This window comes from Musca domestica, unplaced genomic scaffold (assembly GCF_030504385.1).
Source record: "Musca domestica strain aabys unplaced genomic scaffold, Musca_domestica.polishedcontigs.V.1.1 21, whole genome shotgun sequence".
NCBI classification, from domain to species: domain Eukaryota; kingdom Metazoa; phylum Arthropoda; class Insecta; order Diptera; family Muscidae; genus Musca; species Musca domestica.
Window position 1 is genome coordinate 10,168,656 of NW_026712258.1, and position 26,985 is coordinate 10,195,640.

General features: G+C 34.5%; 1 protein-coding gene across 1 annotated transcript in view; it reads right to left on the reverse strand.

The window, feature by feature from the left end:
* LOC101891820 (ras-like protein family member 10B) overlaps positions 1-26,985 on the reverse strand; it is a 170,999-nt gene that overhangs the window by 130,363 nt on the left and 13,651 nt on the right. The window contains exon 2 of the mRNA XM_059122674.1: positions 9,241-9,377. The gene's annotated coding sequence lies outside the window, so the exon portion shown is untranslated. The remainder of the gene's footprint in view (positions 1-9,240; positions 9,378-26,985) is intronic.

A 26,985-nucleotide genomic window follows, 5' to 3' on the forward strand; every position in this document is an offset into this window, starting at 1 on the left:
TTTTTTTCACTTTGTCGAAATTTAACAAAAGTTGAAATTTAAAAATTCTTGCAGAACGAAAGAAGCAAAGTCAACCAGTTTGTGGCAAGTTCCAGGCGATTACTCCCCCAAAAGTTATGGCTTCTGAAATTAGTCAGACCAATCGATGGGGGTGGTTTACAACTGGAGGCAACCACAAAATGGTCAAAACAATTTTCATTTTTATATATTTACACAAAATATTAAATACTTGTATCTTTATTGTTTCTACGTTAAGGCTCTGTTAAAAATAAATAAATAAAAAATTAAAATAAAAATAATAATAAATGCTTACTGAAATGTTGCATACATGTAATGTGTGTGTGTGTCTAAGTGGTGAGTAATAAAAACTAGAGAATAACATTTTACTACAAAGAAATGTACAAAGTTTAATATTTATTATAGAGATTGATTTTTTAGATGTTATCTTTTTGGCAACATTGGTTTAAATAGCTCATGAACGTTTCGTGTCTTGTTTCACTGTCAATCAGTGAAACAATAACGGAGTCTTTATACACTCAGCCATATGTCTAGTGAAGGCATATATCATTTAATACGGTCAAAACGTACCTCATCGAAATAACAGTTTTAGACCCTAGGCCTCTTTGGGCCAAATCAGTTTTAGAATATTTGGAGTCCATCTGGAGACATCCGTCCGTCCGTTCGTTTTTTATACCCTCCACCATACATAGTATTGAGGGTATATTAAGTTCGTAATTCGGTTTGTAATTCATCGAAATAATCATTTTAGACATAACAAAGTATATATATTCTTGATCAGCGTAAAATTCTAAGTCGATTTAGTCCCTTTCCGTCCGTCCGTCTGTCCGCCTGTTGTAATCACGCTACAGTCGAAACGAATAAAGATAGAAAGCTAAAATTTTGCACAGGTCAGTCTTTTGTCTACAGGCAGGTCAAGTTCGAAGATGGGCTATATCGGTCCACGATATCGTGTACCCCCGATGTTCGGTATTTTGATGATTTTTGCCACATTTTTCAATGAAATCGCCTGAAAATCCACAAAAGGATTTCCTTCTGGGTAGTTCACCCCTGGAAGATTATCGTCAATATAGGTCCGCAATAGGGTATATCCCCAATATAACGGTAACTCTATATATTCGGAATTTTGATGATTTCAGCAACATTTTTCAATGGAATTGTAAAAATCCATATTAGAAGTTCTTTAGAAGCACTTTACTCCCTGGAAGAGAAATGTCTATATAGGTCCACGATATCGTACAGCCCACATGCAACGGTACCCCCCGATATTCGATATTTTGACGATTCGAGGGACGTTTTTCGCCGAATTGTTTCAAATTTCGTTACGATTTGTTACGACAGAAAATTGTCTATGCAGGTCCAGGTCTTCGTATAGGCCCCATATATCAGTATCTCTCTATATTCGGTATTTTTATGATTTTAGCTATATTAATATGACAAAAGTTATAACAATATAACGGTCATATTCGGTATTTTTAAGATTTTAACAGAATTTTTGGCCAATGTTATTTTTATACCCTCCACCTTGAAAAGAAGGGTATATTAACTTTGTCATTCCGTTTGTAACATCCATAAATATTCGTCGTAGACCCCATAAAGTATATGAATATATAGCATAGCATAAAATTCTAAGTCGATTAACGATGTCCGTCTGTCTGTCTGTTGAAATCACGATACAGCCCACATTATTTGACGTAGACCGTCAAAATTTAGCAGAACAATTTGTATTGTGTCTAGGATGGTTGGTATTGAAAATGAGATATATCCGACCACGTTTTGGTATAGTCCCCATATAACGGTACCTCCCGATGTTCGGTATTTTGATGATTATCGCCAAATTTTTTTAAGGATTTGTCTAAAAATTGGTATTTGTTGGGCATAACGGGTTCTGGCTGCCGTGGCGATATATTGTATGTATGGGTCCACGCTTCGGTATAGCCCTCATATAATGGTACCTTCCGATATTCGGTACTTAGATGGGTTTTGTCACATTTTTTCACGGAAATTCTGAAAATTGGTATTTGTTGGTCATAATGGGTTCTAATAACTAACTGTAATCGATGACTCCATTTTAAAATTATCAATTTTGATAAAGAAAGCAAATAATACAAAATATTTGTTTTTCTACTTAAAATAATATTTCTATATTTTAGCATAGTTTTATCTTGAAAACTTTGAAAAACGGTTTCAAAATTATCATTGGAATAGTCCATATTTATACCCTGCGGTTTTACCTAGAAATTTGCACCATCACACAATTTAGCTTCTAGGGTAATACGGCTACATGCAAAATATTAGCTTCAGATCCCAAATAATTTTAGAGACGAAAGTATTGTAAAGCTACGCGACATACAAAATTTTAAGAAAACTAAAAGTTTGGGTCTAATTTTCCATTGTATTGACGTTATCAGTGTTGGTTGAACACTGCATTACCGGTTAAAATCGCTTAACATAATTAACTTTTCATTGCTATATCAAAACAACAAAGGTAAATAAAATCAGCTACTGACAATTGGTTTTGATTCTACAATTTTCTTTCTAAATCTTTTAATATTGTCATAAAAGATTTTGAATGTTTTCGCTACTTTTCAAACGATCTTCTTCTATTTGGTCCTCAGTTATAGAAAAGCTCCTTTCAAAATTTTACCTTCACGAATTTAAGAAAAATATAGGTTAAACGAATATGTTTAAATTAGGCAATTTAAATTAAAAAAAACGACAAAAAGAGCTAAACATTAAAAAGACTGGTCATTCTTTGATTTTAATTTTTTTGTTCATTCACTTGGAACGGCTGTAAATGGTTTTAGCAACAAGGAGACATCGTATTGCACATACTAACAACGACCGTTTCAACTCTATGCATGTATCATAATCGGGTCATACATAATTACATGGAAATAATAATATTTAAAATAAACAGAATGTAACAGCAGAAACCCGCTGAAATATGGTCTAAGCCATTAAATTTTTAATGGCGCACAAAACAGGCTCCACTTTAAATGTGTCTTGCAACAATTGTTTTAAAATTAAAAAAAAAAACAAAATTATTAGTTAGTGCACGTGAACAACATTAACGTCCGAACCGGTTATTGTCCAAGAGCTGAGGCAAATAAAAGTTCACTAGGGCATGAACAACACCTATTCGTCACCATAAAGAAATATTATTATATGGCTATCAACGGAAAATAACTAGAAAACATGAGTTTTTTGAAATATCTGCGTGTTTCATATGCTAAGGTGCAGCATGGCATTGTCTTCAGTAAACAAATGCAGCTAATGAAACTCTTCGAAAACATGAATCACTGCCCAACGTGTAACTTTTAGTTATGGGTACGGAAATAGATTAGTCCCTTTTACCCACTGCGTTAATCTAAACATCTCAAATGTGGAAGTAATACTAGTGATGTCCATTTTGAGATTACTAAATCTTTTTGGTTGCTACATTCTGTCTCTATTCATTCTTGTTATTGAATTGGAATTGGAATTTTCCACAACCCAGACTGGTATAGTGCAGTAAAATTATAAGAAAACATGTGGTAAATTGGGAAAAGTGCTTCAATTTTTAGAAATAAACTAGATTTTTATTAACAATAATTTATGTAATTTTTTATTGTACATATTAAGTATACAAATTTCTCTTGTTCAGAGACTCACAATGAAATTTTAATTTAGAATAATTCTTACTTTGACATTATCTCCAAAAAATTAAGTATAAAGGCAGTTATTGACTCGGATAGAATACGTGTTAAATTAACAGCAAGGAAAGCAAATACATACATTTCGAATATACTTTTCATAAAAACTATCAGACCACACATACATTTGGCTTATTCCGAGATTTACAGTGAAATTTCGTGTAGAATGTTTCCTCTTTTGAAACCTTGTTGTTAAGGGGCGAAAAAAATTATCAAAAGAATTTAAAAACAAGTTGAAGAGTATCTCTCGGTTTTACCGACAGATGTATACCCTCAGCCAATGTACGATAAAGGGCTGCAAATGTGACAATTTTCTCTATTTATGTCATGGAGAGAAAACGCTCGTCATGTTGTGCCCTGTTTGATCAAACGCATAACAGTACGTGACATCCAACCAAATGCTCGATGTTTCGTCATGTCGGTCACACTCAAACCCATCGTCATAACATGTAATGACCAATAAAAGGGAATGTTGAATAGTGTGTCATACAAAAATGTTCTATCAAAAAAACAACAACAATTATGAAACAACTGCCAACGAAAAAGACACACGCGTGATGAAGGCAAAGCGCAATCGCTACCTGCTTTTCCGATATGTGAAAGAATAATTTTTTTGTAATAATTTCTTGGCGAATACTAAAATATTAAAGGCACTTCTAATTGGTCCACACAAAATTTTCACATTTCGTGGTTATTGACGAAACAATCTAAAATGTTAATCCTTATAAAAAACAATAATCTCCTGAAAAAATTTCTTATTTTGATTATAATTTCGTAAATGTTTGCCTCCGGTAGTGATGTGTAAATGAGAATGAGTGCTACTGTAATTCACGTAACAACACTATATACCTCCATTGTTCAATTCTGTGCATATTCTGTTATTGAATGATAGTCAAATCTCTGCCCACAAACTTTAATTTTAAAAGAACACTTTATGTAGATAGAAAATAGGCAAACAATATTTACCTCTTTTTTATGACCAACATTTTATGATAATCACCAATAAATTGGGATTGTTCAGTAAATATTTCATTTTTTCTATTCATTTGTTGATGTCTATGCACATTTTGTTATTGAACTCAATTTTATATTTACGCGGTGTTTGTTACTTCAAAATTACAGCGCACACAAAAACACATCCTCACCGTCGAAAGTAACACACACACTCTCTCAATTTAAGCACACGTACACAAATGGCACACACTTTGACGATGACACGGTTCGATGTCATCGTTGACACCCTGCATTTATGGAGAACACCATGCAAATATTCGAGTCAGCCATGCCACGATCGAACCTTAGACAATGGCACACATGAATCAAAATTGGGGATGTTGTTGGTTGTCATTGCCTATCAAATACATAGCGCATGATTGAGTAGACAAAGTCAGTGTGTCGAAAAAAGCATAATTCATACAATTCGTCTTGTGCAGGCCTTTAATGTACGATTACTTAAAAATATTTTGACTTCTGTTATGATTATTCAAATGTTTAACCCCTTATGGAGTAGGTTCCGAAAGAATGGGTCAATATTGGCCAATATCGTATCGGACCTAAATAAATATGATATAAATATTGCGACGTGTGAGGTTTGCACTATATTGGTAACTTCCTTCACTTGTCATGACATATATGATAATGTTTAGAAAATGTTTACATGTGCGTGAGGTACGAGATATAGTCGATCGAAGCATTCCATTTTCAAGCTTCATCTAATACATATAAAAGTATTGGTATGGGCAATATTACAAGAAAATCGTACATTTATATCCAATTTATGGAAGATGAAAAATTCTATATTCATGTAAGTATTGTGGTTGAGAGACATATATTTAGATTTGGAGCAAGTTGTAAGAATCGCTGGGTTATTTCGCAATTTAGGACAGATAATAGTATTGAAAATTGTGTCCCTTTGTGGGTGAGGTACCAGAAGAGGTTCGGAGACATATATAGCATCTTCTTTGTGAAATTTGAGGAGAGTTCGATGCTTATTTTGCTTTCTTTGAGTCTTTGTGGGGGAGGTACCAGAAGGAGTGGACCGACATATCCCATCTTCTTAGTGAAAATAATGGGCTGTGTGAAATATAATATAAATAAAAAATGTAAACCTAATGCTTATTTTGTATTTTATAAACGGTTTGGTTATTTAAAAATTTGACACTTTGTGGGGAAGGTACCAGAAGGACTTGATGGAGTGGACCGATATTATTCATTTTTTTCACGCAATTATTAGGACTTGCAAAGTTGGAGCAAAATCAGATCATTGGTTCTCTTTCTGTGCAGATTTTTTTTATACCCTCCACCAAAAAAAGGTATGGAGGGTATATTAAGTTCGTCATTCCGTTTGTAACTCATCGAAATAATCATTTTAGACCCAACAAAGTATATATATTCTTGATCAGCGTAAAATTCTAAGACGATTTAGCCCTTTCCGTCCGTCTGTCCGTCTGTTGTAATCACGCTACAGTCTAAACGAATTAAGATAGGAAGCTAAAATTTTGCACAGATCTCTCTTTTGTCTGCAGGCAGGTCAAGTTCGAAGATGGGCTATATCGGTCCACGATATCGTATAGCCCCCATATAACGGTACCCCCTATATTCGGTATTTTGATGATTTTTTCCATTTTTCAATGGAATTGTCTGAAAATCCACACAAGTAGTTCCTTGTGGGTACTTTATACCTCGGCAGAGAATTATCTATATACGTCCACAATATCGTATAGCCCCCATATAACGGTACCCCCACGGTATTCGGTATTTTGATGATTTTAGCCACATTTTTCAATGGAATTGTCTGAAATTCCACAAAAGGAGTCCCTTGTGGACATTTTACCCCCTCAAAAAGAATTGTCTATATAGGTCCACGATATCGTATATCCCCCATATAACTGTACCCCCCGATATTCGGTATTTTGATGATGTTAGCCACATTTTTCAATGGAATTGTCTTAAAATCCACACAAGTAGTTCCTTGTGAGTACTTTACCACCTGAGAGAGAATTGTCTATATAGGTCCACGATATCGTATAGCCCTCATATAACGGTACCCCCGATATTCGGTATTTTGATGTTTTTAGTCATATATTTAAACGGAATGTCACAAGGGGTTCTTTGTACACAAGGGGTTCTTTGTGAGCACTTTACCCCCCGACAGAGAATTCTCTATATAGGTTAACGATAACGTATAGCTCCCATATAACGATACCCCGCGATATTCGGTATTTTGAAAATCCACACAAGGAGTTCCTTGTGAGTACTTTACACGCAGACATAGATTTGTCTTTATAGGTCCACAATATCGTATATCCCCCCATATCGGCACCTTCCAATATTAGATATTTTAAAGATTTTAAAAGAATTTTTAATGGATATCATTTTTTTTGAAAATATTCTAATTCGTTCCAAATGGTGGAGGGTATTCAAAGTTCGGCCCGGCCGAACTTACTGCTTTTTTACTTGTTTTTTTTTTTTTTTTTTTTGAAAAATTCAACCGTTTGTCGTTTAATAAAATTATGTTTGAAAATTGAAGACAATCGGACTCTTAAATCAAATTTTATAAGATTTGTAATTATTCAAAATTTTGACTCTTTGTGGGAGAGGTACCGAAAGCAGTGAACCGATATTTTCCATTTTCGTACATGACATAGCACTGATAGAAATATTACTTTTTGTAAAGTTGGACCTAAATTGGATTATCCTTTCTCTTTCTGTGCAATAAATTATTTTCTTTGAAAATTTTGACATTTTGTGTGGGAGGTAGCAGAAGGAGTGGACCGATATTGTCCATCTCCGAACTCGATCTAAGTTTTACAATAATATTACGATATACCAACTTTGGATCAAATCGGATACCCCCTTCGAGAGTTATCGTGCGCACAACCCAGCCAGATAGACGGACATCGCTAGATCGACTCCAAATGTCCTGAAATGGATTTGGTTCAAAGAAACCTAAGGGTCTAAAACCTTTTTTCGATAACGCACGTTTTGGCCGAATAAAATGATTTATACCCTCTGTAGCCACATGGCTGAGGTATAATTATCAGTCGGTTTTCCCGACAGATGAATACCCTCAGCCAATGTTCGATTGTTTGAATACATTTTGACTTCTGTTGTGATTATTCAAATATGAAGTAGGTTATGAAGAAATGGCCAATATTGTCCATTTCGTTTCGGACCTTAATAAGTATGATATAAATATTTTTAAAATATCTTCTGAGGAAAATATCCCAGATAAAAAACAATGGGAACTAATGAGGATTAGTGGCTCAATGGCTAATCACGTTCGAGTCAAAACGAATTAAGATAGCAAGCTACGATTTTACACAGGTAGGCAGGCAGCCCCGATATAACGATGCCTCCCGGTATTCAGTATTTTGATGATTATAGCCAGATTTTCAATGAAATTGTCTGAAACCCACAAAGGAGTTTCTTCTGAGTGCTTTACCCCTTCCAGGGGAATTGTATACATAGGTCCATGATATCGTATATCCCCCACCACTCCCGATATTCGGTATTTTCATGATTTTAGCCACATTTTACAATAGAATTGTCTGTAAATCCACACAAGGGCTTGCTTCTGAGTATTTTACCCCCCGCAATTATTACAAAATTCACATTTTACAAAAAATACTAATGGGGACAACGTCTTCATATTGACCCCATATAACGATTTTCCTTTGAGCGGTATTTTTCGACAGACTTTTTTTTTTGGAAAATTTTCAAGTTCCTTCAAAATGTTGGAGGTTATTGACAGTTCGGCCCGGCCGAGCTTAGTCGCTTTTTTGTATATTTATTTTTACACTGTCTGCTGAACATTTTGTTTGTAGGCAAAAAGTCTCCTTAGATTTAAAACCGATCTCTTCGATTTAATCTAAACTTTCTATAAAGTTATTTTATTATCAAACTTTTATTGCATTCGAAGAGGAGGCCTATCTATACACTTTTTTGGACCATCTCCAGAGGAAGCGTAGACATGATTCGATGTAGTTGGAGCTTCTTTTTGTTTTTGGGCCAAAAAATGTATATTTATAGCTTTTAAAATCATAAATTTTTCAACATTTAATTTTTTGAAGATCTTCCTGACTTTTTTAAACAAGGCAACTTAAGCAAGGCAACTAGTTATTAGATTTCAGATTTTTGTATTCGAGCTGGCTGCCATCGGTGATATGGCTGTTAGCAGGAGTGAGCAAAGTAACGAGCTACTATGGGTGAATGTCACCCTAGAGCTCGTAATATCGGTATTTTATTTTAGAATAGTCTATTAACTTATAATTTGTCTATCATTGTTATTTACTAAGCAACAACAGAATCAATGAACGAAATCAATGTATGAGCAGTCGCTGGTCCCATTATCCCATAGTAGTAACCGGGACGACTCCGCCACACATTACTTTACTCGGGTTGGAATTGCAGATCAGTTCCATTCCAGAAACTTTAATCAAACACGCTAATAATAGCAGACAAATATGTCTTGTATTTAAATATTAGTCCTTTCCCATAGCTTACCAAAATTGATGCTTGAACTCACCATAAAACAAAAGCGATTCAAGGAGGAACACTCTTTCACATCATACAGTTTTATTTGATTTTTATTTCCACAGTGGAACAGTGTCTTTCAACTTCTTTGTTGGCAGAATATTGGAATATGCGGGTATAGAAATTTCACTGAAAAAAAAAACGTTAAATTAACAATTTTGTTAATATATGTAATCAGTGTAATTAATTATATTTTTAACATATATGCCCTTTTTAGGTGCATAAATAGATATTTAATTGATTAAAATAAGATATCTAAATGGTATTAACGCAAATAGCAGCTTTAGAGGTTCGGCTGGGCCGAACTTTTATTTCCCTCCCCCATTTGGAAATAACTTGTAAAATGTAAAAAATCCTTTGAGCATGCCGGTATAATTTTAAAATTTTTGAATTTTTGATGTTACTGTTATATGGGTCTATACGAAAACGTGGACATTTACAGCCAAATATCTGCCAGAGAGGGAGGTGCTTATTGCGAGCTCCAAACCCCAAATTTAAAATAAATCTTAATTGAAAATTAATTGAAAAATGAAGCTGAAATCATCAAAAAATGCTCGAAATGCCTTATACAGGGAGGCACAGTAATATGTGAGCTATTCGAAAATGTGGACCTGCATAGGCAATTTTCAATTACAGAAGGTAGTACCCATTACTTACTTCAAATACCAAATTTGAAACAATTCCGATGGAAAATGTGACACATATCATCAGAATACCGAATATATTGAGATACAGTTATATGGAGCCAACACTAAACCGTGGACCTCTACATTACATCTACATTACCAACTGCAAGTACCAATTTCAAAATAATTCTGTTGAAAATGTGGCTAATATCATCAAAATTCCGAATATTGTTTATTGGTATCGTTATTTGGGGGCTATCCGATGGTTTGAACCTGCACAGGAAATTTTCTGTCATAGGAGGTAGTACCCATTGCGAACTCTAAATACCAAATTTCAAACAATTCCGTTGAAAACAGTGACATAACTAAAACAGTGACAGTGACTAAAACACCCATAAAACCCTTAATTTACCGATTCAGTTATGTGGTGCCAATACCAAACCGTGGGCCTATATAAAAAAAAAAAATAATTAACTTCTTAATTTCGTTCGGAAGCTAGAGTGATTTTCACAGACGAACGGACCAGCAGACAGACGGATGGTCATCGCTAAGTCGACATAGAATTTAATGCTGATGATTAACATTTATACCTTGTAGGATATAAAATGTATACTTCTAGGTGTTACAAATGGAGTAACAAACTTAACATACCCTTCATGCTATGATTCGCTTATTTGAGAGTTATAGTTATTCAAAATTGTGTCTTTTTTGTGGGGAGATACATAATGGAGTTGATCGATATTGCCCATTCTCGCCCCTGGTATAGTACTGATGTATGTATTGAGATTTGCAAAGTTTGCACAAAATTGAATAATCCTTTCTTGTTTTTTACGTAAATTATTTTATGTGAAAATTTTGTCTTTTTGTGGGGGAGGGACAACAAGGAGTGGACAGATATCTACCATCTTTACAGCAGGAGCGAGATATCTACCATTTTTACAACAGAATTGATAGAAATGTTGGGATGTGCCGAGTTCGCGTTTTACGCGCCTCGTGGCTATTCAACATTTTGACCCATTGTGGGGGAGGTACCAGAAGGAGTGGTCCGTGCTATTCGTTGTTTATACCAGATTTTTTATACCAATATTGAAGTGTGCGAAATTTGAAGACAATAAAATTTATAATTATTCGAAATGTTGACCCTTTATGGTAGAATGAGTCGTTGTTGTAAATTTTTGCACCAGACATAAGCACTGATAACAAGTAAAAAAACATTAAGTTCGGCCGGGCCAAACTTCTCCACATTAGGGTAAAGGAAACATTAGAAGAAATGTGGCAAAAATCATTAAAATGCCGAATATCGGGAGGTACGGTTATATAGGGGGCTATACCAAATCGTGGACCTACACATGCAATGTTTTGTCATACGCACAGGGACCCGTTATGACCTACAAATACCAATTTTCAGACAAATCCGTAAAAAATATGGCATAAATCATCAAAATACGGAATATCGGGAGGTACTGTTATATGGGGACTATACCAGAACGTGGACCGATATATCTCAATTTTAATTCCAACCATCTTAGACACAATAAAAATTGCTCTGCTAAATTTTGGCACTCTACGTCAAATAATGTGGGCTGTATCGTGATTTCAACAGACGGACAGACAGACAGACAGACGGACATCGTTAAATCGACTTAGAATTTTATGCTGATTATGAATATGTCTACGACGAATATTTAATGATGTTAAAAACGGAATGACAAAGTTAATATACCCTCCTTTCCAAGGTGGAGGGTATAAAAATATAAGGTCTTGCAAGGTTTGCACAAAATTGGTCCTGTTTTGTTCCATAAGGTAAATTGTTTTCTTTGAAAATTTTAACCTTTTGTGGGAGAGATACCAGAAGGAGTTGACAGACATTGCCAGATACTCCCTTCGAGAGTTATCGCGTGCACCAGCCAGACAGAGAACGGACGGACACCCCTAGATAACCTCCAAATGTCTTGAAACAGATTTGGTCCGAAGAGACTAAAGATGAGGCACGTTTTGGCCGTATAAAAGGATATATACCTTCGGTAGCCATATGGCTGAGAGTATAATGACAGAAAAGGTAATGATGAAGAAAGTAAAATGGCTTGAAAAAATTTCTTGTATAAATGTAAGAGATACGATCAAAAGAGAACGATTAAAATTGCAGAAGTAAACTTGCATGGTCTAAATCAGGACTAACTTTTGGCATTAAACATTTTTGCAACTGAATGACTATTTTGATATTTTTCAAACAAAAGCCCAAAATTTATAAAGCATACCACTGTTATGAGTATAATGGTGTTTGTAACGAATACATGGCTGAGAATTCCCAGCAAAGGAGAGGTAATGTGACATCAAATAAATTCGTAAATCAATAAATTGTTCATTTCAATCAGCAATTAGTGGTAGAATATAAATTTTTCTAAAAAGATTCAAAATAATCCGAAATTAGAGTTGGGTTTTTCCACTACTCTAGCAAATTGTTCTATTCCGACTCTTAGACTTCAAATCTGATCCCGCAACCACGACTTGAAGTTTTGTGAACCAGCGTTTTACCAATTTAAATTTACGATTAATATTAGCAGACTTGTATGAATAAGTATTTGGAACATTTTACAAAAATATTTTTGTTTCAAATTGTTGTAACTTTCAACAATTTCTCTTTATTTACTCAATTGCTCTCAATGTGAAAAAATTCAATTCCTTTGGAGCTCTAGCGTAAGCTTCGATATCTTGCATAAAATTATTTCCATTACATATTGCATTACCAGCATTTTCATTTTTATAATTTTATCACCATTTTGACCAGCTCCTGCCGAATATTGTATTAAATATTGCAGCACTGCAAGTTAATTGACAGCAAACATAACCAAACAAAATAATGTGTATGTACCATTTACATTATTCGACAAATTATGAGTTTGTTTTTCCTTGAATTGTCTCATTATTTTATTACAAGTCATGTTGCTGAGTTACAACGACTAGAAAATTGTACCTTTTTTTACGCTCAACAAAACATGAAATATGAATTCAGTTACAACAAAATGTGTTTGCATGTATGTTCGTAGTACATCTATAAAAGTATGTGAGAATGTGTTCTGGTACAACGAAAAATAAAATTAAAACTCAACAACAACGCTATGGTCGAAACGCACAACATCAGCAACAATGAGACTAATTTCTGAATGCTTGCCACTGACATCCGATTCCCAATCCACTCTCTGGCCATTCATCTCTACAGTAGCTCATAAGGTTGGCCTATTCTTTGGCAGCATTTCTTTTCAAGAATTTATGGTTGAAACGAGTCTTGCACATTTCCGGTTAGAAGTTTTGTCCGATAGTTGATTAACCTTCCCCGTCTGATGTGGCCGAAATTTGGAATTTCGAAACGGGGTCTTTGTAGGAATTCTCTTTTCCATGTTTCGTTCAACTTTTACCTCATAAACCGTGTGATGTTCGGTTGTTAAATGCTTTTCCACTTAAATTTAAATTTTCTTTTCTTTCGCTTTCAGTTTCGGGCTTTTGGCTTTTAGCTGTTGGCTGTTTTAATTGGTTATTATTACTTTTATATAACACACCCGAAAATGCAGATGCGTTATGCTGGAGAAAGAAAGACTAAGGTTGGGTTTAGCCGAATAATTTTTGCATAACAGTAACGGTAATCATAAACTTTTATTTCACTCGGCTATGAATGGAATGAAATGAAATGGAGTTTTAATTCGTCCAGACATGTCACAAAGTGCTGTAAACGAGCGAAAGCAATATTGCCATGGAGATCATTAAATCTAATCATGGCCATAGCAAATTATAATCACATTAACATTTAGTGCACACATACATACACATTAAGCGAACATATATTTTTATTCGCAAATGAGACTGTTTATATGTGTAAATGCTGTCGTTGTGTGTAGAGGAGAGCCTGGAAGTTATCCTTGACGTTCGTTAACAAAAAAAATTAAACAATTTTTAAAAACTTAAAAGTAAAATTGTACATTTTTATAATAAACATTTTTGTACGATTTGTGTCCTTTCTTCCACTCTAAACTCATGTCTGTAAAATAAAGATTGTTAATGCATTTTATTATTCACAAACAACCCCATATACTGGACTTTTTTCAATGGCTCCACTTATTTGTACACATATTCTAAACATTTTCAAAACCCAAAACTTTCTACCAAATTGTATAGTTCTACCAACACTTAAATACCATGTACCAAATGTACTCATTTTATATATATTCTATATATAAAAGAGTAATGAATAACAGACTGACTGACTGATAATGAACTCCCAGATGAAACGGCTTAAGCCAGAATCTTCATGTCATTTACAACCCGAACATCATCACCGTAACATCCGATTACCCGGCCATTGTCAACAACCTAATGCTTATACCATCCACGAATCGTGACTGGATCTTAGCAATATTATCACCGATCGTCACCAAACCCCCCCCCCCCCCCTCAACAGACGCCCTAAACAGTTATACGCATTGAATTCTCGAGAATTCCCGAAGTTAGTTTGTCGATAAATTGTAATTTAGTATTTACAGGGTGAGATAAAAAACTGCAACAATATTAAACGCCATATTTTTATACCCTCAGCCATATGGCTACAGAGGGTGATATGGCCGAAACGTGCCTAGTCGAAATAACGACTTTAGACCCTAGATCACTTTGGACCAAATCCGTTTCTGGACATTTGGAGTCAATCTAACGATGTCCGTCCGTCTGTCTGAATCCGAAGGGAGTATCCGATTTGTTCCAAAATTGGTACATCGTAATATTATAGAGTTCGGAGTTGTGCAATGTCGGTCCACTCCTTCTGGTACCTCCCACAAAATTTTTGAATAGTTACAACTTATATAAAATGTGATGTAAGAGTCCGATTTTCTTCAAATTTCACACACCTCAATAATTTTATTAATCCAAGGCCTGGTGCCAAGATGGAATACATCGGTCCATTCCTTCTGGTGCATTCCCCACAAAAGGTCAAAATTTTCAAAAAAAAATATATATATTTTTTTTTTTTTGCACAGAAAGTGAAAATGGACAATATCGGTCCACTCCATCAATTACCTCCCCCACCAAGGGGCAGAATTTTGAATAATTACAACTCTTATAAAATGCGATTTAAGAGTCCGATTGTTTTTAAATATTACACATCCTTCTAATTATTTATAAAATCCATAATAAGCATTAGGTTTTCTTTATATTTCACACATCCCGTTATTTCTACTAACAAAAGATCTGTTGTGAAAATGAGATATATCGGTCCACTCCTTCTGGTACCTCCTCCACAAAGGCTCAACATTTTGAATTCAAGACTTGGTGCACCTCAATATTTCCATCAACACAGGATCTGTTATAAAGAGAGATCGGATCATTTCTCTTTTACCTGTCCCACATAGGGTTCGAGATTTTGAAAAACAAAACGCTCAAAGAAAGCGGAATAAGCATACAACACTCTTCAAATTTCATACATACAAATATTTTTGCTGATACAATATCTGTTGTGCAGATGACACATATGTACACCCCTTTTGGTACCTCACCCACAAAGGGCCACAATTTTGATAATTGTATCTATCATAACTTGCGAAAAAAGTCAGCGATTCTTTACAACTTGCTATATCAAAATAATTCTCTCAAACATAAAACTGAGATGAATATGGAATTTATTATTTTCCGTAAATTGGATATAAATGTTCGATTTTCTTGTAATATGGGCCATACCAATATTTTTTTCTGTATTAGATGAAGTATGAAAAAGAATACTTCGTTCGATTATATCTGGAATTCACGCACATGTTAACATTTTCAAAAAATTATCATATATGTCATGTAAAATGAATTATATAATATTGTCAAAACCTGTCACGACGCAATATTTATATAATATTTATTTGAGTCCGATACGAAATGGGCAATATTGGCCCATTCCTTCAGAACCTACTCCATAAGGGGTTAAATATTTGAATAATCATAACAGAAGGCAAAATATTTTTAAATATTCGTACATTGGCTGAGGGTATACATCTGTCGACAAAACCGACAGATAATTTTTAACTTGTTTACATTCTTTTTATAGCATCACAAATAGCATCACATTTTAGAATAAGTTTAGATTTGTTCGAATTGGTCACCTTGGGTACGAATTATGTCTTTCAAACGGCCAATGAAATCATCACACGCTGCCTGAATGTTGCTCTGGGGTTTTTTTTGCCCATTACCGGCGAAGCGCTTGATTGAGATGATCGACACTTTGGTATTTTTTAGTGCCAACCTGGCATTCCAAAATACTCCACACACAATAGTCCAAAGGATTGGTATCCGGAGATTTTGGTGGCCATTGTGCGCTGGAAATGAAGCGCATTCTTGGGTGGCGCGTGCTGAGTACGACTTTGCTGAATCCTGTTGGAATGTCCAAGGTCTGCGACCAAAATGCTTGCGTGCCCAAGGCTTTAATACACCCTCCAGAATATTTTCGCGATAATATTCGTTGCTGTTATGGCGACCCACACCATCACCATTGAAGGCGCTTGAGTTTTGGTGGCCAACCAAAGGTGCACATTTTCAGCTAACCTCTTTGGCAAGTAAACACGATCATTTTGTTTGTTTACAAACTGCTGGGCAACGAATGGAGAAAATCAAATTCGTCAGTTTACCACTTTCGGCCAAGCGAATCAACTCTGTAGCTCTCTTGAGTCTATTTTCTATATGTTGTGGTGTAAGTTCTTGCACTTTTTGGAATTTCCATGGCTTTACCCCGAGCTCATTTTTCAATATTTGCCGAATGGAATATTTCGATATGTTCAGCTAACGAGCCATTTTTGGCAACTACGACGCGAGTTTCGATCAAGTCGCTTCTTTACTTTTCGAACCATTTCTGCTGATGTTGCTGTTTTCTTCCGTCCACTTCCTTGACGTCGGGCTACGCTACCAGTATCACGGTAACGAGCGATGGTACGAGACACAAAAGATTTATTCACATTTATATGCTGGAGTGCTCTAACGATAGCTACTTGTGGTTTTAAAGCCAAATATAAAAAAATTACACTATCAAGCTTAAATTCCATCGCGAATAACTTCTTTTCTGGAAAATTCTCAACCAAATGCTTTTGTACGCTTGTAAACAATATAATGAGCTGTCACTGGAGTAATTTTTACAGCTGTCGGATGAATGACTTAGAAATGACAGCAGTCTGAAGTTGGTTGCAGTTTTTTCATCTCACTCTGTATATATAAAGCCAATATTCCGCCAAAGAAGCGGAATCCTCCGATATTCGGTATTTATATGATTTAGCGACATTTTCGTCGGAATTGTTCCAAAGTCGATATAAAGAGCGGATTCCGCTTCTTTGGCGGAACATTGACTCTATGTCAAATAATGAGGGTTGTATCGAGATTTCAATAGACAGACAGCCGGACAGAAATATAAACAGAATCGACCTAGAATTTTATGCTGATATTCAACATATATATTCTATGGGGACTACGAGATTTTGAGGTGTTGCAAAAGGAACGACAAATTGTATATACCATTTTTCCATGGTGAAAGGTATTAAAACCCTGAACCCTGTATCCAATTTTGTCCCTTATATTTCACATCCTATTGTTAAAATGTAATCAAGTTCGAAGATGGGTAATATTGACAATATCCTTTCCCTTCTCTTACTCGTATAAAAAGGAAAGGAATCACCAATATTCCTCAAATTTTGAGAATATGAATATTTTTCTCCCCACCAGATCAGCAAAAATAAACTACATTAGTCCACTCCTTCTGGTACATCCTCACAACAACATAAAATAATATTATCATTTATTTTAAACTTAAGGCACTACTTTTGGTGCTTTTACGGAAATTTCCTATAAACAAAGCCGCAATTTCTCGCGGCAAAATTTTTAGAACGTTTTTGATATATATCCGCCCACGCTTTCTGATACCTTCCACACATAAGGTCATATTTTTTTAAGGAAACGAAATCAATTATTATTAAAAATGCCCAACTATGTTTGGTACCTCCCGTAAAAAAGGTCAAAGATTTCAAATAGCGAACTAAAAGCCATATGCTAAGAGTATATATCGGTCGACATTATCGGTCTAAATTGTTTATTTTAGTCAATCCCACACAAAATCGTTTAATACCATTTATTATCCAACCACTTGCTTTCTGAACGACGTTTACTTTCCGAAGTGTTTTATTGAAATTAATCTACTATTATATTTATTAACAAATGATTCGCCGATCATTTTTAAACTTCCCACCTACCACAGATACCTTTGGAACAAATTTAATTTCGAGTGTTGTGTCCGATCTAAACTTTAGTTTTGTGTTGGCATCGTTCCCTTATATTTGTTAAATAATAGGTACCAAAACAAGTACAGTAACAACAACTTTCGCTCCCGACCAGAAGCCATAAGAAGAGATTCTAAGATTTTCCGCCATTTATTAATTGCACGATTATTACTTCATTCTCCAATTCTAAAATAATTGAATATTTTCAAAACCACCACAAATACACATCCGTCTCCCTGTCAAAAACTTTGTTATGTGTAAATCAATAGAAACTGAATCTGATCAAATAAGTTGCAAATTATAATAAATGTTACTGGCGTATTTTCCGGAGATTTATCAATGTTTTTGAGATTTTTTAGGGACACACAAATAAAAATTAAGAAACAAGGTCCAGAAATATACTGACAACCTTGAATGCCAGAATTTCCATAGGCATACCCATAAGAACTCTCATCGACTACCGTCGGGGAAAAACCCCTGCACTAAACTCTGTTTGTACTACATTCATTTCTTTACATAGTCATTTTTGCCTAACATTTTAATATAGCGTACAAACACATATCATTCATAACACTACATGCTTTCTTTTCCTTTCGCTACAATGTTTTCCGAATCAATTTAATTTCACTTTTGAACTACGCAAAAACAAAAGTCTGTTGGCCAAGCGCAGGAAAACCTCAGCCACCGAGAATTCAATTCATTTCTGTATGTAAACAAACAAAATGGCCACACGCCAATAAGAATCCTTGCCAAGTTGTGAGAAGATAATTGAATAGAACGATATCAAAGATTCCAAATTTCTTCAATTAGAAGTGGTTCGAAAAACTCGGTTGAGAGTGGTAAAATGTTTGCAGCGTAAGTGGTTTATGAAAAAATTGAATAAGGCAGTAGGATATACATAGACGTAATTCATAGGGTAAATAGGGTAAATATAAATATCTTTAAAAAATTATCCTGTAGTCCCAGAAATTGGAGAACTTTTCGAAGAGTACTCGAAAATGCTGATGCGAGAATAAACGATTCCTACACCCTCAGCTATGTGGCTACAGAGGGTATATATATTATTGGTACGGCCAAAACGGGCCTCATCAAAATAACGATTTTAGACCCAAGGTCTTATTCATAAAACATCTGGTTTGAAAATAATATATATCGTTTCACTCTTTTCGGTACCTTCCCCACAACGGGTCACAATTTAGAATAATGTTATTTTTCAACTTCACACATTTCAATATTTCTGCTTACACAAGATCTGTTGTGAAGATGGTAGATATCGGACTACACCTGCTTGTACATGGGGGAGGGGTCACATTTTTAATAATTACAAATCTCTCCTTGCCGGCGTCTAAAAGTATGCTATACAGGGTGAGATAAAAAAACTGCAACAAGTCAAACGCCATAATTTTTATTTATTTTTTTTTTAATTTTATTGAATGAAGGCAAATAATATCGGAAATAGCATCAAATTTTAGAATAAGTTTAGATTTGTTCGAATTTGTCACCTTTGGTACGAATTATGGCCTTCAAACGGCCAATGAAACCGTCACACGCTGCACGAATGTTGCTCTGCGGTATTTTTGCCCATTCCCGGCGAAGCGCTTGCTTAAGGTGATCGACATTTTGGTATTTTTGAGTGCCAACTTTGCTTTCCAAAATACTACAGACACAATAGTCCAACGGATTGGTAACCGGAGATTTTGATGGCATTTGTGAGCTGGAAATGAAGCGAGGAACCTCATTTTGTAACCATTCTTGGGTGGCGCGTGCTGAGTGCGGTGGTGCTCAGTCCTGTTGGAATGTCCAAGTTCTGCGGCCAAAATGTTTGCGTGACCTAGGCCTTAATACACCCTCCAGAATATTTTAGCGATAATATTCGGCATTTATTCTGATACCACGGTCGATTAATACGAGCGATTAATACACCATCACTAAGGCCGGCGCTTGAGTTCTGGTGGCCAACCGAAGGTGCACATTTTCAGCTGACCTCTTTGGCAAGTAAACACGATAATTTTGTTTGTTTACAAACTGCTGGACAACGAATGTTTTCTCATCGGAGAAAGCCAAATTCGGGAGTTCACCACTTTCGGCCAAACGAAGCAACTCTTTAGCTCTTTTGAGTCTATTTACTTTCTGTTGCAATGTAAGTTCTTGAACTTTTTTCAATGGTCTTAGCCCCAGCTCATTTTTCAATATTTGCCGAATGAAATATTGCGATATGTTCAACTCACGAGCCATTTTTGGCCTCTGCGACGCGGGTTTCGATCAAGTCGCGTCTTTACTTTTCGAACCATTTATACTGATGTTGCTGTTCTTCCGTCCACATCCTTGACGTCGGTCTACGCTCCGGTATCACGATAACGAGGGATGGTATGAGACACAAAAAATGTATTCACATTTAAATGCTGGAGTGCTCTAACGATTGCCACTTGTGGTTTTCCAAGCAAATATAAAGAAATCACACTATCACGCTTGAATTCCATCACGAATAACTTTTTTCTGGAAATTTCTCACCAAAATGCTTTTGTACGCTTGTAAACAATATAATGAGCTGACTCTGGAAGAATTTTAACAGTTGTCGGACGAATGACTTACAAATGACAGCAGTCTGAAGTTGTTTGCAGTTTTTTCATCTCACCCTATATATCGCGGAAAAAGTAACATTTCATATGACTCTTACATCATGTGTGATCTAGCCTTTGACGCATAAATTAACCTCCCAAAGACAAGAAACAGTCCAAGTTCTGAACTTTATTTGAAAGTGAAACAAATGTGAATATTTTTCTTAGACCGTGAAATCATTACAAATTTGTCTCCCCCATGAAATACGAAGCCTTTTTCTCACAACAAAATGTAACCTACTTCTTCTTGAACTTTAATATAAAAAACAATCCAAAATAATATTTTGCATAATTTAAGTAGCCCTTTGGCAAAGTGCCAATTCGACACAGCGACAGCGAACAACCCATCACGTGAATATTTATCTGCCGATAAAAGCTTGAACTTATCTCGTACAATTTATACAAGCACACGCAGACTTACACATAAATGTCTTGTACTTTTCCTTCCCTTGTGGAATTTGCATAAATTAAGATTTGACTAATTAGTTTCTCTTTTTTATTTTTTTTTTTTTTTTGCTTTTTGGCTTTTACCTTCCATCAACATTTCTGAAACACACAAATTATTTTAGTTTAGTTTACTCGGAAGCATAGCCATGGGGGTCATTATTTTTGCTACTCATTACCAAATGCATAAATATATGTACGCAAGTAGACCAATGAGACTTTGGCAGGTCATTTTCTCCCATGCAAAAAAATATGCATAAAATATCGATTTCTAAACTTGAAACAACATGTCAAACTGATGAATTCGTATCTACATAATTATATATATACATGTTTGAATATCTCTATTCAGATGATGGAAAAAATCGAATGTGAAAAATGATCAACTTTATCGATCATGATTTATGATATACTCAATGATGAATCATTGGTTTTCATTGGACTATGCCTAGAAGCAAACATGACAAGAAATTAAACTGATTTTATATTTATGTATATATGATTCATACGATCTTGAATTCAGAACACAATAAAAATATATTCTCTAAAGGCTAGTTCGCACATCATATTATAGTCACATATTAATTTTTATCTTTAATTTAGAAATATTTAGTCAGCATATGCAAATTTTGATCTAAACTAGGAAATAAGTTTGCCCGTTAGACTCTGATCTGATATAAATATTACCACGAACCAAGTTTGGATTATATCTGGAACTCGATACTTTTTATATGAGATACAGAAGTGATTTAAAGAAGATCGGACTTTGATTTTGCACTTAAAGGAAGATATAATTATTCAAAGTTTTTAAGATTTGCGCGAGGAGATAAATGAATGAGTGGACGAATATTGTTCATTTCCATACCTAGTCGAAATCTAATTCTAATATTACGATGTGTCAAAATATATAGTAGTCCCAAAAAATGAGTTTTTTGGAGAGCATTGAAAAACGCTTGCGAAACGAACCCAATCAATCATCATTACTTAAGGCCCAATTACATATTATGTTAGGCTTATATGTACAGTGGCTTTTTATACCCTCCACAATAGTTTGGAGGGTATATTAAGTTAGTCGTTCATTTGTAACAACTCGAAATATTTAAGACCCCGCAAAGTATATACATTCTTGATCAGCATAAAATTCTATGTCGATTTAGTGATGTTCGTCCGTCTATCCCTCTGTGGAAATCACTCTAGCTTCCGAACGAATTGAAGTAGATTGATGAAATTTTGCTCAAATGTATATTATGTCTGCAGGACTTTCGATATTGAAAATGGGCCATGTAGGTCAACGTTTTGGTATAGCCCCCATATAACGGTACCTGCCGATATTCGGTATTTTAATGATTTTAGCGACATTATTCACCAATTTTTTTTTAAGTTTTGCATCTGAATATTGTAATGGCTTATGCAAAAAATTTGTAGTAGTTTTATGTTTTGCCCAAAGTTTAAACATTTTGTGGCAAAGACATTGCAAATACTACACCCATATTATACTGTTACATTTGCTACAATAAGATTGATGAAAATCGGATATTTAATGTTGACTATTTGACACCTGACTTAAGTCGTATCTTTACTCTCTTCGCTCAATATAAGATTTTTATTTGTTTAGACCCAGATAGATCCTTTTGATGATCTGCATAGAACCACATTCTGAATCGAACGAACAACAAAGTGCAGGTCGTGTTCATTGCCCGGCCCAGATGAAATTTTGTACAAATCATTTGTTTGACCCAAGAACAAACCCTATTGAAATTAAAGATAATCGGTCAAAAGTTAGATATAGCTCCCATATATAAATATGTAAAATGCAAATCCCATATGTAAAATGCACTCCACAATAACGATAATTGTTGCCAGCTATTAGGTACATCATAGAAATAATTCTGCTAAATTTTATAGAGATCGGTTCAGTTGGTATAATTTATTCTCATAAATTGCCCATAAAGACATTTATTTGTTACTGGTAGCTCTACAAAGTATGCAAAGTGGTGTAGGATATTATGAATTCGGTCCGTCCGAATTTTGGCCTTTCATTACTGTTTTTTTTTTTTCTGAAAATTTATTTTGAATTGAATAATGACAGAGTATTTTAATATTAATAAATCCTGGCTATTGGTGTTCGTTAGAATTGCAACAATTAAATGAATTTTAAGAGGCACAACTTCAATGTAAAATATTAAGTTTTTTCATAATCTAAAATGTCAATTTAAACAGAAGACAATCGAAAGATTACTCAAATCCAGACAATTACAATATTATAATTTAAAATGTGAGATTTACATCCTAAAATAGTTCAAATCAGGGACTCCTCCACCATTATGAAACTACCCAAATAGCATTTAATTTAAACCTTTTGTATTGTCTTCCTATTTGAACATTGTACCCATTTCGAATAGAAGTGAATTAAATACATATGTTTCATACTTGCATCATTAAGCAGACACAGAAATTAACAAATTGAATTTGGAATTAAATGTAATTTATAGAATTGTTCATTTCATTAATAATCTACGCTCGAGTGAATTTAGCTTCCCCCATAAATTAACAATGCCAAAATTTATCGCTCTTATGAAACTTAAATCTATATTTACTGGTGTTTTTGTTTCTTTACAAGAATCGTAGTTGATCAATAATGCAATGCTGATCATTTGATAAATGATATAAGTCAATTAATGAAAATTCATTCAGCTGAAATATATCAATTCCAGTCCAGTTAAAAAAAGACGTTTGAGATTGTCCAAATGGGCTATACCTGATACCTTCTCCACAAAAGTATTTTACTGCACAGAAAGAGAATAGATCGTCCGATTTTGCTTCTACTTTGCATCAGTGCTAGGTCCTGCGCAATTGGCAACATCGGTCCTCTCCATTAAGTTCCTTCCCCAAAAGTGTCAAAATTTTGAATAATTATAACCCTTTTAGACACAACACAATATTTTTATTAACGCAAAATCTGGTGTGAAGATGGAATATATCGGTCCACTCACAAAGGGTCAACATTTTTAGAATCCATGCAGATTGTAAAACGATAAATTAATATACGATTCCAATCAGACTTGGTACATCTCAATACTTCCATCAACACAAGATATTTAAAAAGATGGTAGAGATCGGATATAGGGTTCGAGATTTTAAAAAACCAAACGCTCAATGAGAGCGAAATAAGCATACAACTCTCTTCAAATTTTACACACATAAACATTTTTGCTAATACAAAATCTGTTGTGAGGATGATGTATATCTGTGGGCAGATTCTTCACAAATTTCAATACTTTTATCTGTCATAACTTGCGAAACAAGTCAGCGATTCTTTACAATTTGCTATATGCAAATATTTCTCTCAACCAAGATGAATATGGAATTTATAATTTCGCATAAAATTGGATATAAATATTCAATTAACTTTTAATTTGCCCATATCAATATTTTTATCTGTATTAGATGAAGTATGAAAAGGAAATACTTCGATCGACTATATCTGGTACATCACGCACATTTATATCTCATATAAAGTGAAGAAACTAACCAATATACGGTAAATGATTTCCTGTGAAAATTTAGACCTTTTGCGGTGGAGGTACCACAAGATGTGGACTGATGTTGCTTATCCCCGAACGCGATTTAAGTTTGACAATAATATTACGATATACCAAGTTTGGAACAAATCAGATACTCTCTTTGAGAATTATTGTGCGCACCAATCAGCCAGCCAGACAGACGGGCGGACTGACGGACATCTATAGATCGACTCCAATTGTCCTGAAACCGATTTGGTCCAAAAAGGCCTAGATTCTAAAACCATTAGTTCGATGAGACAAGATTTTGCCGTATCAAATGATTTTTGCCGGTATAAAATTGTATAATGGATGTTGAACCAGAGTACTCATTACAAATCGAATTACTAATTTATTATTTTAACAAGGGCATGTCGCACGAATATGATGTTATTTTTCGCCAAAAGAAAGTCGAATAAATTGTTATTTATTTATTTTCTTTGACATCTAAGAATCTTTAAATAAATACATATTTATGGACTTTTAATGGTCAGTAAATCAATGCATATTTTGTGCGACATGACCTGGATACAATAATGGAGAGTCTGAGGAGTTATACCATTTTAAAGTTGGCGTGGTTTAATTTTGATGTAAAGTTCAGAAAATTTGATATAATGGAAATGCTCTGTTCGAACATTTATATTTATTTTCTAAATATTATAGATCGGAAATATATTGTTTTTACATCATAAAAAGGTCACTAATGTGAAAAAGTGAGACCCGAACCATTAAACACGTTAAACCCGGTGTTAAATTACATGCATATCGGTCAATAGCCGGATTTGGGGTCTTCGCCAAAACATTAACCAGATTTGTAAAATTACAGCAATGTCAGTTAGATATTAAAATACCTAAAACTAAGCTTATAGATCCATCTACATATGTTTAGACTTTATCGTGATTTTACAACCTATGTATTGCCCATGCTTTAATTTCGGAGATTTAGCGTATTATCCTCCCCTAGTCATAAACTGTGGGCACTTATTCTTCTTCCCTTCAAATTGATTCAATTCAAGTTTACGTCTTTATAGTTGTCAGCATAGACAGATACCCTATTATTTGTTTAAATTCAAAAACATTACCTTTACTTTGCTTAATTGGACTTAGTTTAGTTTTGAAAATATTACCTGTAGTTCATACCCACATACATACATATGTGTTTGTACGTAAGCATGTTTCATAAATATGAACAGCAAACATTAGCGCCGTTTTTCAGTTTATTTTTAAAACCGGGGGAAAATATTTGGCAATAATTAATTATTGTATTTAGTTGTTGTTTTAAAACTATATTCACTCAGCGTATGTACGTGTGTGTGTGTGTCCGTGTATGTTGTGTAAAGTGTACGCAACACATTTGCTGCTGTGCATCCACTTGTAAATTTGTCCGTTCGTCTGCCCGTACGTCCATTAACAATGAAATACAAAGCGAATCGCGTTGTACAGACATAAATAAAAATATATTCGATAGCTCAAACTATTATTCCGGGTGTGTAATGGCGAAAAAAAAAAACCTTTTAAATTGGGCCATTTTTATTCTGCTAAATGTAATTAATTGTAAATACTGCATACATATTTGGAATTAGTAAGTCCATGTTCTCGAAAAGCTCTATGGATCTTCGTACTAAATATCATTGCTACAGAGTGGATGGCTTAAACATTAAGTCAAAGCCTGTACCAATTTCTGTAGGAGCCGTTTTCTTACAAAAATACATGGACGGACGGATAGACAGACATGAAATAAACGAATCTGAATGTGATTCTATGAAGATAATCAAAATAAACTATTAGTGTACCTCGTTTCCTTTTGAGTATTACAAACCAATAAACAAAGTGAAAAAATTTAAAAACTTCAGGAAAACATTTGATATACGAAATATTTTCTTTCGTATTATTTTGAATTTGTCTGTTACCAAAACCGAAAAATAGAATGACAAATAAATACTATTGCAAATAAAAGCTTTTGTGTGTATGTCTCTGACATAAAAAGAATTTCATCGCTTCAAGAATGCCAGGATTTTTATACCCTCAGCCATATGGCTAGAGAGGATATATATCATTTGATACGACCAAAAAATGACTCATGCAATGAAATAACGGTTTCAAACTTTAGGTCTCTTTGGGCCAAATCCTTTTCAGGACATTTGAAATCGATCTAGGGGTGTTCGTCCTTTCGTCTGTCTGCCAGGCTGGCTGGTGCGCACGATAGC